Below are 14,333 nucleotides of genomic sequence, written 5' to 3' on the forward strand. Positions count from 1 at the left end.
GCTCCAGAAGGCCTAAAAAGTTACCAGAAAGAAAAAAACAAAAACAAAAACAAAACTTCTAACTTCTCCCACTAATAATTAATGCCAGTGATTTTCCCTGGTGTGTGTGTGTGTGTGTGTGTGTGTGTATGTGCACTATTCATTCCCACAGGAAGTGTATCTTAGGGTGGACAAATATTGATTCCACATATAGGGTGCTGACAACTCAGCTTACCAAAGCCCCCAAATCTGTTCCCTCAAAATCCCAGGCTGTTGGCACACCCCACTGGAGCCCAAGGCACAGCTTTCACTCTTAAGACAGCGGTTCTCAGCCTCTGGGTTGCAACCCAAAAGGGGTCACCTATCAGATATTTACATTGTGATACATAACAGTAGCAAAATTATAGTTATGAAGTAGCAACAAAATAATTTTATAGTTGGGGGGGTCACCACAACATGAGGAACTGTGTTACAGGGTCTCTGCTTTAAGAAGGTTGAGAACCACTGCTCTGAGAGATGAGGCTAGCCCAGCTAGGTGGGCTTCACATCAAGACAAAACCCAGGCCTTCCATTGGCCTGGGGGTACCTTCTCAGGCATAAGCACATTACTCCCTGCCTGTCCCTGCATAGAAGCCGAGCAGGAGGCCTGGCCGAATGGCTTTGGCATACAGCCTAAGCACATGAAAGTAGTTTTTAAATGTCACCTCTTAGGAGCTCCCAGTGAATTTCAGCCCATTAAAGAAAAGGATAAGAAGGCAGTGTTATTGGACAGGGAAGAACAATTAGGAGCTATTGCACTGTAACACAGCACCCCTACCAGGCTCTGAAGAACATAAGGCTAGCCCTTCCCACGGAGCCTGGCCACCTACACGATCTGCCCTTCCAGCCCCAGGGCTCTCTGAGCCACTCAGAACAGTGTCCATCCACTCTAGAGAGAGACTCAGAAAGAGTAAAACCTCCAGGGTATTTCCCAGGCTTTAGCACATAGACAAAAATCATAGCACCCTAAGGCAACTCGTCAAAAGTAGAGCATATTTAAGGACAAACCTGAGAACCAAATAACTCCCTCCAAAAGTTTCATGAGTATTTGTTTTAAACCATGACAAAATATAACCTTTCCAATCAAGCACTCTCTAAGTTTTTAAAGGCTCCCTTTCCCAAGGGAGGCAAACAGAAATGGCCATTTTCACTTGTCCTGGGCTTAAATACAAGAAGTCAGAATTCTGTCCACCACCACTCCTAGCCCATTCACAACATCCCAGGTGTTACCCATGGAATTGGACCTGTAAATGTACTCCCAAGACCTCAGGGTGCAAACCGGATCCTCCAAGATCGGGGAATTCCAGGTGTCCTCTAACCAAATATGAATACTGAAATCAATGCGCAAAGCCCATCTATTTACCAATTCGTCCAACTTCACGCAATTTAAGTTCCGGGGCTGGCAGACCGGCAGGCAGGCAGCGACCAGTCAGGTACAGAAAGCTCCGAAGACCAGAAAAGGCAGTTTAGGAATGCAAACCTAGAGGTGGGGAAGGTTTCTTAGTTCAAATGTAAATCTTTACCTGCCGGTCACCAAAATCCCAGGGTGAACCCCGAGTGCTGGGAGATTGGTGCATGCGCCTGGGGCACTTTCCGGTGATTTAAACCTTTTATTACCGCCAGAAGGTTGGCTGTCACAGCGTTGGCCACAGAGCCCGGGCTCCAGGAAGCAGTTCTTCAGCAAACAAACAACCCGAGAACCCAGGGTGCTGGCTGAGAGCTTTCCCAAGGGCTTTGCGAGTCGGCTCCTCCCCGGTCGAACAGCCTCCTGGCTCGGTGGCGAATACTACGGGCACGCCCACGTCCCCAAAGCGCGGCTGTAGACAAAGCGCTAGGTCTCCAGCAGCCGACTCCCCACAGCTGTCACCACGGCCCGGGACTGGGAGGGGACCCGGCACCACAGCTAGGAGATTCCAGCCTCGGGCCTTGGGGAGCCCTTCTGCTTCCACTTCCCCGGGAACTCAGCGTCGCCAGCACGGGATCACCCGGCACTGTTGCCTAAAGCCACTCTAGGATCCCTTCAAAGACTTCCCTCTAGGAAAAGCGCTCGGCTAATCTCCGGTTCTTCAGCCACAGCAGTTGGAGACAAACGGCGGAAAGGACGAAGAGGGGGCGCAGGGCGCGGGCCCGCTAGCAGGTGCGCAGCCGCTGGCAGGTGCGCGCCACTGGGGAGGGTCCTCTGTCGCCTCCCCGCCTACCTGCGCTCGGCAGCCGGCGGGCAAGCACGTTTCCTGCTCTCGACTTCCTGGAGGGCCGCCCTTTCACTTTCTCAGCCCTGCGGGAGCCGGTCCTAAACAGCTCCTCCCTCTCCCGCGCGCCCCCTGACCCCAGCCCCGCGCGCGCGACCAGGGGCCCAGACAATCCAGGGATGCTCAGCTGGGGCATCCACTAGTGGTCCCTGAGTCCCCACACCTGCCTGTCATGCCCTCCCAGGCCCCGCAGGGTGCTGGGCGCTCATTAGAATGATGCCCAGCAGCCAATTGCTGGCTCCTAGGGGCTTTTGTCCCCAAAACGGATCTTAATAATGCCAGCAAAATAGACAAGTTCCGAGAGAAAGATTTGCTCTCTCTAGGCCTACCACATTTTGTCAAGTGTCAGAAACAAGAACACTGGCATGCTACAAATGAAGCAGGCTGGTACTGCACCTGTGCCAGTGTCGTTAGGCCCAGAAGGCCAGCATCCGGGTCATGTGTCCTAGCTTTCTTTTTACCCCTGGATAATTACCTTTTACACCCCTCACCTCCTGTTAAGAATTGACCCTGAAGTTAGGGAAGGCCTGGTTATTTCCAAAGAGCACCTGCCTCATACCTTCCGCTGACAGCCTGGCCTAGCATCCAAGGCCAGTTTTCCTCCTGATCAACCCCCCCCCCCCCCCGCCACTCCCCGCTCTCAGAACAAACAGCACCTGCCTGGAACGGCAAAACCAGGCAGGAACCCAACTTCCTAGGAACAACCAGGCATCTGGGTAAAACCATGCTTAAACCAAAACCAACCTGAATACCTGCTATGAAAGTCTAATGTATGGACTGCCACCTTCCCACCCACTGCACCTAGTGCCCTGCAGCGCCCTCTTCTGGCTGGCTGGTGTGTGTAGAAAGCAGCTTTACCCTTGGGGTCCCTCAGTTTGCTGAGTTGGGTAGGGCCAAGCCGCCCTCTACTTATGGGCATTTGGGAAGTGTTCTGTACCCTCGAAGCTCAGTTGACTTACTGTTTGAGCTACCTGCACCTTGCAGTTCCACACCACGCATGGGAAGTGACCCGGGAACTCTGGCTGCTCTACTCTCTTTCCTTGGGCTGGATGTTTCCTTACCTCTTCCTAACTCTCCATCCTTTGTGAGCACTGTAGCAGCTCAGGTGGACTCCTACATCCTGTCAAGTCGTCTCTCGGTGCTTCAGTCATCGAGCTTGTTCAAGAGTCCCTTTCTCTTCTGCCGGTATTCCATCTTTACAGCTGTGTCAAACTGCCCTCCTCAAGCAAAATCTGAGCTCCCCAGTTTGATTGACAACCTTTCTAAGGGAGGCCCTTCACTGCAACAAAGAAGGCCAACTCCTGAGATGGTGGAGACAGGGCCCCCAGGCCTTTGCACAGCTGAAGGACCTCATGCCAAAGCCAGCGAGTTTTTCGGTTCCCAAGATTGTGACTTTTCACACTGGGATGTTGGGATTTGTCTTTCCTGAGTCCAGGATTCTTGAGTGAGCTCAGACTCCCTGTATTTGTAAGCTCTGTATGAAATGCTCAAGTCCCAGTGACACCAGTCTACCTCCGGCCCCTAGGAGGCACAGATCAGAAAGCCTCTCTAAGACTCAAGGCATGACCGTTTTAGATGTTTTTTTTTTTTTTTTTTTTTTTTTTGTTTTACAGTTTTGTTTTCCTTACCAAAAAAATAAAAACCTTTGCACAGATACTGGACTCAACCAGAGGGAGTCTGGTGGCCTATATAGAATATTTGCTAAAAATGTTAATCTTAGAAAGGTAAGTTAATGTTTCATAATATATATTTTATATTGATCTTTTATATGACTATAAAAACACTCAATTGTAGGGAGAAGGGATGTGTGCGTAAAACTTCAAAATAAATCTTTCTGTATTTTGAAATGGAAATTGGATGGCAGGTTTTATGCTTGAGGCTATGGCAAAGGATTGCACATCCCCACCATGAAGACTAACTTGTAATCCATGGTCCTCTTGCCCTGTTCTCCTGAATGCTGGGATTGCAGGTGTACCCCACTATGACTGGCTCCCTCTGCTCCCTAGAACCCAGAACCTTGCACAAAATAGGTGCATGCTGTATCACTGAGCTACACCGCAGTCCTGGAAGTTATTTTAAAATCAAATTGAAAGGAAACAGTAATGGAAAGACAAAGACAGGGAAGGAAATAAAGGAGTTTGTGTTTGTCCTAGGCAGTGGCTTTTTAGTGATAGCAGTGTAGGCACTAATATAATTAGGGATGAAGTTAAGAGAAAAGAGATTTGCAAGTGTCTTGAACTAGTTGGTACTCAACCATCTATCTATCTATCTATCTATCTATCTATCTATCTATCTATCATCTATCTATCTATTTATCTATGTATCATCTATTTATCATGTTTTCCTGAGATAGGCTTTCCTCTGTATAATAGCCCTGGCAGTCCTGGAACTCACAAAGATCCTGGGATTAAAGGCATGTGCCACTATTACTCTTGGCTTAAAACGTGCATTTACATGAGTGGGAGGCAGAGGCAGGCAGATCTCTTAGAGTTTGAGGACAGCCTGATCTACAGAGCAAGTTCTAGGACAGCCAATGCTACACAGAGAAACACTATCTCAAAACAAACAAACAAGCAAACAAAAAAATGGCCTGTAGAAGACAGGTTGGGCAAATGTTCTTGTTCTTCTTGCATCTAAGACCCCTTAGCAATGTCCTCCAGCAAAATATCTTAATTGTTTTTCTCTTATCTGTAGGGTATGGGAAATGGTCACATTTCCAGGGGCAGGGGGCTGCCTGGATCCTAAATGGAGCAGGGCTTGTATAAAGTCTGGAATCAGATTTGGGAGCTCTTAGACATTCTCTGCAGCTGAGCTCTTCTTCTCCAGGGCTAGCCTGTAGCTGCATTCATCTGCTGTAGATTTCCCTGCATTTTTAAGCTTATAGTTGGAAGGAGGCCAGATACTTAGGAACAGAAAACTGACCTCTAGAGTCATTGTTGCCACAGAGCTGGTGCAGATGAATGTGACAAGCAAATTGGACAGGTTTTGCAAGATGTCCCCAAAAAGATCAATAACCTTCAACTGTGGTTTAGTAAACCATGTGGCTCAAATCAAGAGATTATGCTTTGATGGTTCCCTCTGGGCCTATATTTTGATGACTTATGCACAGGGAGTCCTTTTACTGCATAGGATATGCTAATGCCTTGGTGGGGAAGTACAGTGACTCACATCTTTCTCAAACCCAAGTGGTCTCACTAGAATTTCTGGCCTACGAGGAGTCTGGAAAAAGGAGATTTCAGAGGAAGCTCTATGTTTCACCTGCTGAAACTACCCTACCCCATAGTAGGTGGCTATCACCAGCCTCACAGCCATGCAGTATACTCTGTATTCATGGTGGTCATGGTGGTCACGGGAGGGTTTGGGTCCTGGGCTTGTCTGAGCAACAGTTCCTTCCCACTTTGATTATTGCTTCAACTTACTTCTGCAACTGAGAGCCTTCCCTTTTAACCCTTTAATGGAAACCCTCTGTAACAACAGCCTTGCCTAACTCCTTGACAAATGCTCTCTTTTTACCATCACCCAAGTTCATCCTTTCTGAATATTGTGATTCTAGCATGTGGTGGTCCAGAAGAGGAGGCATGGGATTTGGGATCTGAATGTCTTCAACTCAAACCTTGACTCCAAACTTCCTGGGACCCCGTGGAGGCCACTTTATTCTGTGCTTATGGGATTGATGTGGGGATGGATGAAGGAAGGTGTTTGAAGACACAGTTCTCACTTGTTCAATTCATCTGTGAATCCCCTAGCTCTGTGCTTGGCACACTCCAGAAGCTTAAGAAACCCTGGTTTCTATGGGAACAGTGAGTCAGCTTTAAATGCTTATGGCTGTCCTAAGGACTGGGAAACAGGTCTGTGTGATAAGTTCAGGAGACATGTAACTAACTGGGATGGGTGTGTGTGCGTGTGGAAATTCCATAGTCTATTTCATCCTCTCATTTTGTTAAAATTTCCATAAAGTAGAGTTTGAGCCTCCCTCCCACCACCTTCAATAAGTCCGGACAATGAGGTTTTGGTTCTTTGCACAGTTCTGATGCAGCGTTTCTTATCCAGCCTTCTGAGACAAATGAATGAACTGTCCAAGGGTTCACATCTATAATCCCAGCAATCAGGAAAGCTGAAGCAGGAAAACTACCATGAGTTTTGAGGTCATCTTTGGCTACAATGTGGAACCTTGCCTCAAAAAGAAAAAACAAAAAACCCCAAAAAACAAAAAACCAATAAACCCAAACCCCACAAGGCCACTTTCCATTGGGGCATATCCACCCTGAGCCAGGCTAAGGAGGCCAGCACCCACAGCCACCCCATGCATACTCAAAATCACGACTCTGCCCACACTTGCACTTGCCATGTCACACTGGGAGCATCTTTAAGCCCCCCACTCCCAGTTAGCTCTCTTTACCCTGTGCTAATGGATCAGATGTAAATTTTCAGCCCCTGCTCCTGTGCCATGCCCCCCCTACCAGGATGATCATTAAATCCTTGATTTCCCCACATTAAATGTTTGGTCATTTTTTATCTTTGTAATTATTTTTTGTCATGGCTCTCTTACCTAGTAGGTCAGCAAAGAAGAAGAAATAAAAAGGACCTCTCTAGAAAGCAGTGAGGCACACTCTGTGGTAGGAGTGGGGATGGGCTTTGCCATCCCAGGGACCAATGAAGTAACGGTATTTAGAACCCGTGATAGTTCATCTTCATCAGCTTGCCTGGGTTTGAAATCATCTAGGAGACATGCCTCTCAGCTGTGCGGGTGTTTCCAGGCAGAATTAAATGACAGAAGACACAGCCTGAATGTGGGTGGGTGGCATCACTCCATGGGCTGGGGTCCCAGACATTATAAAGGGGGGGGGGAGAGGCCAGATGAGTGCCTCCCTGCAGACATATGACCCCAGCACCTAGTACTCCCACTGCCACGTGGTGCTCCCACCGCCATGCTCCCACTTCCGTGCTCCCACTGTCAGTACCTGGTGCTCCCACTGCCTTATGGTGCTCCCACCGCTATGCTCCAACTTCCGTGCTCCCACTTTCAGTACCTGGTGCTCCCACTGCCTTATGGTGCTCCACCGCTATGCTCCAACTTCCGTGCTCCCACTGTCAGTACATGATGCTCCCATTGCCATATGATGCTCCCACTGCTGTGTGGTGCTCCCACTTCCGTGCTCCCACTGCCAGTACCTGGTGCTCCCGCTGCCATGTTTTTGTTTTTATTTTTGTTTTTTTTTTCTCCACAAAGGATTCCTCCTTTCCTAAACCATAAGTCAGATGTTTCCTCACACGATGAGAGAAGTAACTAACAAGCCTTAAATATCCCTCACCACTGGCCCCTTGACTCCCAGTTCTAGAAGACTGGATTCTAGAGCATGAACTTGAGATTAAGACAAGACTCATGTATTCAGACACCCTAGCTCGTCTACTGGGACAACGGGTTCATAAGAGCCTACTGCATGGCTTTGCTGTGTCATTACCACACATGAACATCTTTTTTTCCTCCTACATTTTAAGTTAAATTTCCATTTAGCAGAATAATAGTAATAACTCACCCCCGTTGCCTGTGAGCTCTCTAACCATGGGTTCTTGGTCAAATTTATAGTACCAGGCATTTATTTCCTCCTGTGGAGTGGAAGAGAGAGCCTTGATGCCAATCAGAAATCAGTTGGTTACCCCCACAACAGTCATGCCACTATTACACCCATGAGCGTATTTTGCCACATGGGTCATTACTGAAGTCCATAGGGTTCACAGCTGTAAGACTATTGATGACACTTCTCCCCCAGAAACCTGTATAACAACTATCAGTATGAGGTAAACTAGCTAGGAGGAAGGAAGCTTCCTGGCCAACACCAACTTGGATTCTCCCTGTCCTGTGACCAGTGACCATCTATACTCCTTTGTTGATACCAAATAGTGAATAAATACAAGAACTTAAAGTCTGGTGCATGTATACATGTTACATTTCTATAAAAACACATTCAGTTTTGTAGAAACTCTGGATCATTTTGATCCTTGGATTTTATTCAATCCTCACAACCTTCCTGAAGGTTGGGGAGGGGAGCTATTCTGGGCAAATAATAAACTAGCCTCTTGGTTTGTGGCTTCCTTCTCTGGCCCTCTGTCAGAGAACCTAATCTATTCTTAGGCTCTCTAGGACACAGCCATATATATGTACCGAATGACTTTGCAACACCACCATAGGCCACAGGAAAGTTATTTATGCGTGGTTTCAGAACCAGGGCTGTGGGTGTGTGGCTCAGTGGAAGACTGCCTGAGTTCTATGTTCAGCAACACACATTCACTCTCTCTCTTTCTCTCTCTCTCATACACACACTCACACACACACATACTCATATATACACACTCACACATACACATAGTCACATACACACACTCACAAACACATTGTCACATATAAACACACTCACAAACACTCACACATATACATTACACACTCATTCACATACACACATACTTACACACTCACACATATACACTCACACACACTCAGACGCTTACACACACATACTTACATATACATACACTCACACACACTCCCCCTATATCCCTCCCTCCCACATCAAAAGCAGAACCAATACCCAGTTTGTAAGTGAGCAAGCTCCTGGAAGATGACCCTGACACAAGGAAACAAGATCACAAGCCGAGAAAAGAAAATGAAACACAGACAGGCTTCACTCTTGTCTTTTCTGAAGGCCCGTGGCAGATACAGTTTTGTCACAAAATATCTAAAAGCCTGTTTGACAAATGCGAGTTGATTAGTGCCTACATGCCAGGCACCTGCCACATGGCATGCTGCCTGGTGTGGAATTCAAGGGTACCTGACACCTCCTGTCTCTACCCTGACTGACTGCTGCCAAACTGTGTGTCCTGCTGGTTTTGGCATTATCCTACAAACTCACTTCCTGGGTAGGAAAGAATTTGTATTTCTTTCTTGACAGCAGTGTTTTAATGTCATTAAACCATATGCCTCAGGAGGAGAGAGAGACAGAGACAGACAGACAGACAGACAGACACACACACACACACACACACACACACACACACAGAGAGAGAGAGAGAGAGAGAGAGAGAGCTTAACATTATTCCCAATGTTAAGGAATCCAACGCCTGTGACCCCTGTGACCATGAGTATGAGCAGAGATGACAGTCTGCTCATCACAGCCTAACCCCTGATTGTTGTAGTTCCCTGGCCCAGGGATCTTTGGCATAAAAGAAACCCAACTGAAAACAACGAAGGCATTGAAATTTCTCCAGAGACCAAAGTTCCTCAGCCACCAAAGTTCCTAGACAGCAGTTGGACTGGGCTCCATCCCACAGCACAAACAAACAAACCCCAAAGAAAGTCAATGTGGTGGCTTTTTGTTTTTGTTTTGTTTTTATTTTTCGAAACAGGGTTTCTCTGCATTACTTTGGAGCCTGTCCTGGAACTAGCTCTATGTAGATCAGGCTGGCCTTGAACTCACAGAGATCTGCCTGCCTCTGCTGGGATTAAAGGTGTGTGCCACCAAGGCCTGGCTCAATGTGTTGTTTTGAATGAGAAATGTCCCCCATGGTCTTGGGCATTTGGAGTCAGTGTTGCTGTTTAAGAGGCTTAGGTAGTCACTGAAGGCAACTTTGAGATGAAAAGCCTCAGGGCACTTCCAGTTTGCTATCTCTACTTTGTGTTAGTGGTTGAAATGCCATTTCCCAGCTTCCTGCTCCTGCCTCCACGCCTGTCAATTGTCACCCAGCTTCCCTGTCACAATGGGCTCTTACCCTCTGGAACTGCCAGGAAAACACTCACCATTCTCTAAGTTGCCTTGGTTGGAGTATTTTATCAAGACAACGGAAAGGAACAAATACAGTCAGCAACATCAGCATAATTAATTAACAATAGGTGTTACCTGTGCCGGGTTGGGTGGGTTCATTCCAAGTGTCTCAGGCTTGTGGCAGCCCAGGGGACGGTGACACCACTGCCCTCATTTTACCATCTCCTAAACAGACTTTAGGGAAACTCCCACTCTGGATTATTGAATTCCCGATACAGGCCAAACGTGTGGTGCTATAAAAACCACGTTCTACAATAGAATTTTCTGTCACTACATCTTTAGCCACACACATTGCTAAATTTGCTAGACCACAATGATCGTCAGAAAACAACTGAATCCTTCCATACTTAAGGCAGATCTGAATTGATTTTGCTTAAAACCTGCTTTTTGTTTAAGCGATTGCATTTGCCTGACCTCCTGGGTTCTTAAGGCCTTTTCTCCACAGGAGAGCCCAGAAGGGGCACATCAGGCTTTGGTCAGTCACCATGGCAACCAACAGGCAGACACAGCCTCCTATTGTGAGATGGGCCTGAAAGGTTGTGGGAGACACAGAGGTAGAGACCTTGTAGGTGGCTTCATGGCCAGTTTCCTTGGCAATATCATCCATAAAGACACGATTCTCTCACTAGCAACTACACACACACACACACACACACACACACACACACACACACACCCCGAGCTCGGTCCTCCTTCCTTCCCTCTTTTTCTTTTATGGGGAAGTGGAGCAGAGGGAGCCAGAGGGCTCTCCTCCTTTCTCATCACGTGGCTGGCCATCTGGGCATATGGGGGGGGGCTGCACTTGTTATATTTCTAGCTGGGGATAATGACACAGCAAGGGCCCGTGGGGGTTGGTGGGAAGTCTTCCAAGATGCACAATGAGCGCACCCTGCTGGTGCATGTTGGAAATTCTCTCCAGAGGCCTGATGAGAAAGATCTTCCCTGTCTGCGCCTTCAACCTTCTCATTTCTGTCAGTTACATGGATGAGTGCTACGCGTCAAGTTGAATGAAATCTCTTTCAGTTGCTAGAAATGTTTGAGAAGGCAACTCGTTTCTACAGGTAAAGTAACAGAACACACTTTAGGGCTCTGGCTCACTGTTGGTACCCGCTGCTCAGGACTTGACAGAGCAGCCTCCTTAAGCCCATTACCTGGTGGTTTGCTTAAGTCACTTTCAAGAGTTTCAGTGGAAGACTCTCAGAGCCAGCAGGCCCTACTTGGGAGACAGGTGAAAGTCAGTTTAAAGGAACTACAGCGCCTTTAAACTAGACATCACTCTTGAATCAGATAGCTCATTCTGAATCCAGGGTCTGCTCGGTCTTCGACAGTGATCACAGCTCTCTGTGACTTCGTACTTAACTATACAGTGAGGAATGACAGCCAGGACTTCTAAGATAATGCATGAGACCGGCGCCTACACAGTGGCAGCCTATCACATATTTATTCCTGTCCTTGTTAGTGCTGATACGAAACCTAAACTTCTGATACTTTTACAGTCCAAAAAGCCAATATTTGTTTTCACATACTTGATTATACTGCCATTCCTGGTTTCTGACATTTTAAATACTTTTCACTATAGAGATAAGACATGCTCAATTGAAACAAATGTGGAAACTGCCAACAAATATAGACACAGTGATGCTTACCCAGTGTCTCCACGCCCAGCTTTTCCCTCTCTGGAGAAACTGCTAACATGTGTTTATAATCTTTTCATCTTTGGAACTAGGAAACTATAATTGTAGAGCCTTGTATGTTAATTGCTTGTGGCTTGTCTATTCATTCAGTGTTTGGGCCTGAGGGTTTGGCTGAGTTCAGCCTTCTGAAGGAGACCCTGTTGATGGAAGGGTCTGCAGTATGTGCTCTGGAAGACTATGGGTGATTCTCCACACAGGTGAGCACACTGGCTGACAGAGTAGCACTCACTCTACTCTGTAGCCCTGCAGCACAGTGAGAAGGCGCCTTCAAGTGGCTGCTGTGAAAATCTTTGTATGTCTTTATTGCTTTCATCATCTAGCTGTTACAACAAATAACACATTAACCAGGCATCATCTCTCACCCCCTAAAAGCTTATTATCTCTAGTTTACAGAGTGGGAAACTCAGGCTGGAGGGCAGGGGAGTTTCCTAAGGGTGCTTCAAAGTAAAACCAGCAATGGGAACCAAGAGACTAATATAGCTTCAGTAATTAATATTTCCATCAAATGATGCTTACTTTACAATCCACTTTCTTCCCATTTAGAACAAACTTTTAGATGAACCTAGATTAACAGGATGACTGTGTTATCATTGTTTAAAATACTATATCCCAAAAGCAACAAAGAGTGCCATAAAATATTTCGAGTTAATACAAATTATAATTCGTAAAACCATATAAGGGGCTGGATACAGAAATGGACAATGGCCAGACTGTATATCAAAACAGAACACTGGGCCAGGCATGGTGATACAAGACAGAAATCACAGAGCTTGGAGGCTGGAAGCAGAAAGACAGGGAGTTAACTACAGAGCAAAGTTTTGATCAGCTTGGTCACCCTGTCTCAAAAACTAACAAACTAACAACATCCGCATTGACGAATCAGCTGCTGTCTCTAAGCCAAGCTTGGAGGATGCCACCTGCCCTCTCTCCCAAAATACAGGAAGCCAAACAATAACCAGTATAACAACCAAAGTGGTCAAGACTTGATTATCAGCAGGCAACTTTGCTCATTTTTATCCCCATTTTAAACTAAGACCAACCAAGAAGGCCAAATATGAGCCCTGGACAATATGTAACCTCCTGCTTCAGGGGCCCAAGGCCAAAGCTACCCCCTCTCTCCATTAGAACCATCCTGCTCTGTCTGCCCTAGTTCTCTCCTGAAATGCAGGTGATTCCCACTGGCTCCTTTGCCTTAGAGGACTCGGAATAAATAGCATTTGCTTGTCCTTGAGTGTTTTAAGTTTCTTATCAAAATCTATATTCTGAAGTGAAACTGAAAGACTCAACTCCTACCCTGTTTCCATCTCACCAGGGATCCGGAGGCCTTCCCCAGACAGACGGTCTTGTTGCTGAGTGTTCATGAGGTGAAAGATGCAAGGGCAGAGGACTCATGGTGTGCCTTGTGCTTCAGGAAGCTTTCTGTGTAACAGTCTGGATGCCTTTGATAAGGGCTTATATGCTGAAGCTTGGTCACCAGCCTGGGGTATTAGTAGGGGGTGGTGGGACCTTTAAAAAGATGGGCCTAACTGGAGGAAGTCAGATCACTGGGGCGTGGCCTAAAAGGGGGCTCCTGTGTCATGATTGGTTTCTTCTGCAACTCCTGTGCTGCCACATTTGTAATGGGAAGGGCCTTGAGGGTTTGAATTTCTCCAGCACTTTCTATGTTGGGTAAGGACAGGCCATGCTCTGGAGTCCTGGTGCCAGGGTTGGGACTCTTTACAGATAAAGACTCGTTTTTTTAGTTCTAGTAACACAGACCCAAGGCTAATCCCCATGTTCAGATTTCCTTATCTTTTCTGTAGATGGTAACACTGTTGTTGGACAGATGCAGGGAAATTGAGGCTTCCTCCACAGTTCAGGATAAAGACATGAATTAATTCATTTTTCCGTAGATACTCTATGTTTTTTCTCTTGATCTAAACAAATGTTCATACCCAGAGGCAGACCTCGTGACCAAGGCTCTGGCAATTGCTGTGAGGTAACCCTTCTGTACACTGTGAAAATGTGTTGCTCTCATTGTTAATAAAAAGTTGACTGGCTGATGGCTAGGCAGGATTTCTGGGGAGAGAATATTAGGAAGAAGGATGGAGTCTGGGGAAATGCTTTGAGATGCAGAGTGAGCAGGGTGGGAAGCAAACAAGCCTGGGGGTAGCACTTAATGGAGACAAATGGGTTGATTTAAGTTATAAGAGCTAGCTAAAAAACAAGTCTAAGCTATTGGCTGAGCATTTATAATTAATATCAAGTCTCTGTGTGGTTATTTGGGAACTGGCTGGTGGGACAAAAAACCCCTGTGTACAGGTAAAACTAATAAAGGGCTCAAAGTGGCAGAGTCAGTTACCCATGGACCAAAACATCTGTAACCATGAGCTAAGCTGTGGCCTTAGCTATTTTGTCACCGTGGTGGAAAGTCACCAGCACATGTCAACAACACCTGCATTCTGCAGGAGATATTTAAATCCTGACACTGTGGGATGTAACAGGTCAAACTCAGAGGGTGCTGATCAAAGGGTACACAGGTTCAGGCATAAAACCCACCACACAGACTTTGATTT

General features: G+C 46.6%; 1 protein-coding gene across 2 annotated transcripts in view; it reads right to left on the reverse strand.

Moving 5' to 3' along the window:
* The window catches only part of Slc37a1 (solute carrier family 37 member 1), a 57,363-nt gene that overhangs the window by 41,140 nt on the left and 1,890 nt on the right, over positions 1 to 14,333 (reverse strand). The window contains exon 1 of one of the 2 annotated variants that reach the window (XM_051187044.1): positions 1,542 to 2,026. The exons of the other annotated variant lie outside the window; for it this stretch is intronic. The gene's annotated coding sequence lies outside the window, so the exon portion shown is untranslated. Of the gene's footprint in view, positions 1 to 1,541; positions 2,027 to 14,333 lie in introns of those variants that run through there. 2 annotated transcript variants of the gene reach the window in all.

This window comes from Phodopus roborovskii, unplaced genomic scaffold (genome assembly GCF_943737965.1).
Source record: "Phodopus roborovskii unplaced genomic scaffold, PHOROB, whole genome shotgun sequence".
In the NCBI taxonomy this organism is placed as follows: Eukaryota; Metazoa; Chordata; class Mammalia; order Rodentia; family Cricetidae; genus Phodopus; species Phodopus roborovskii.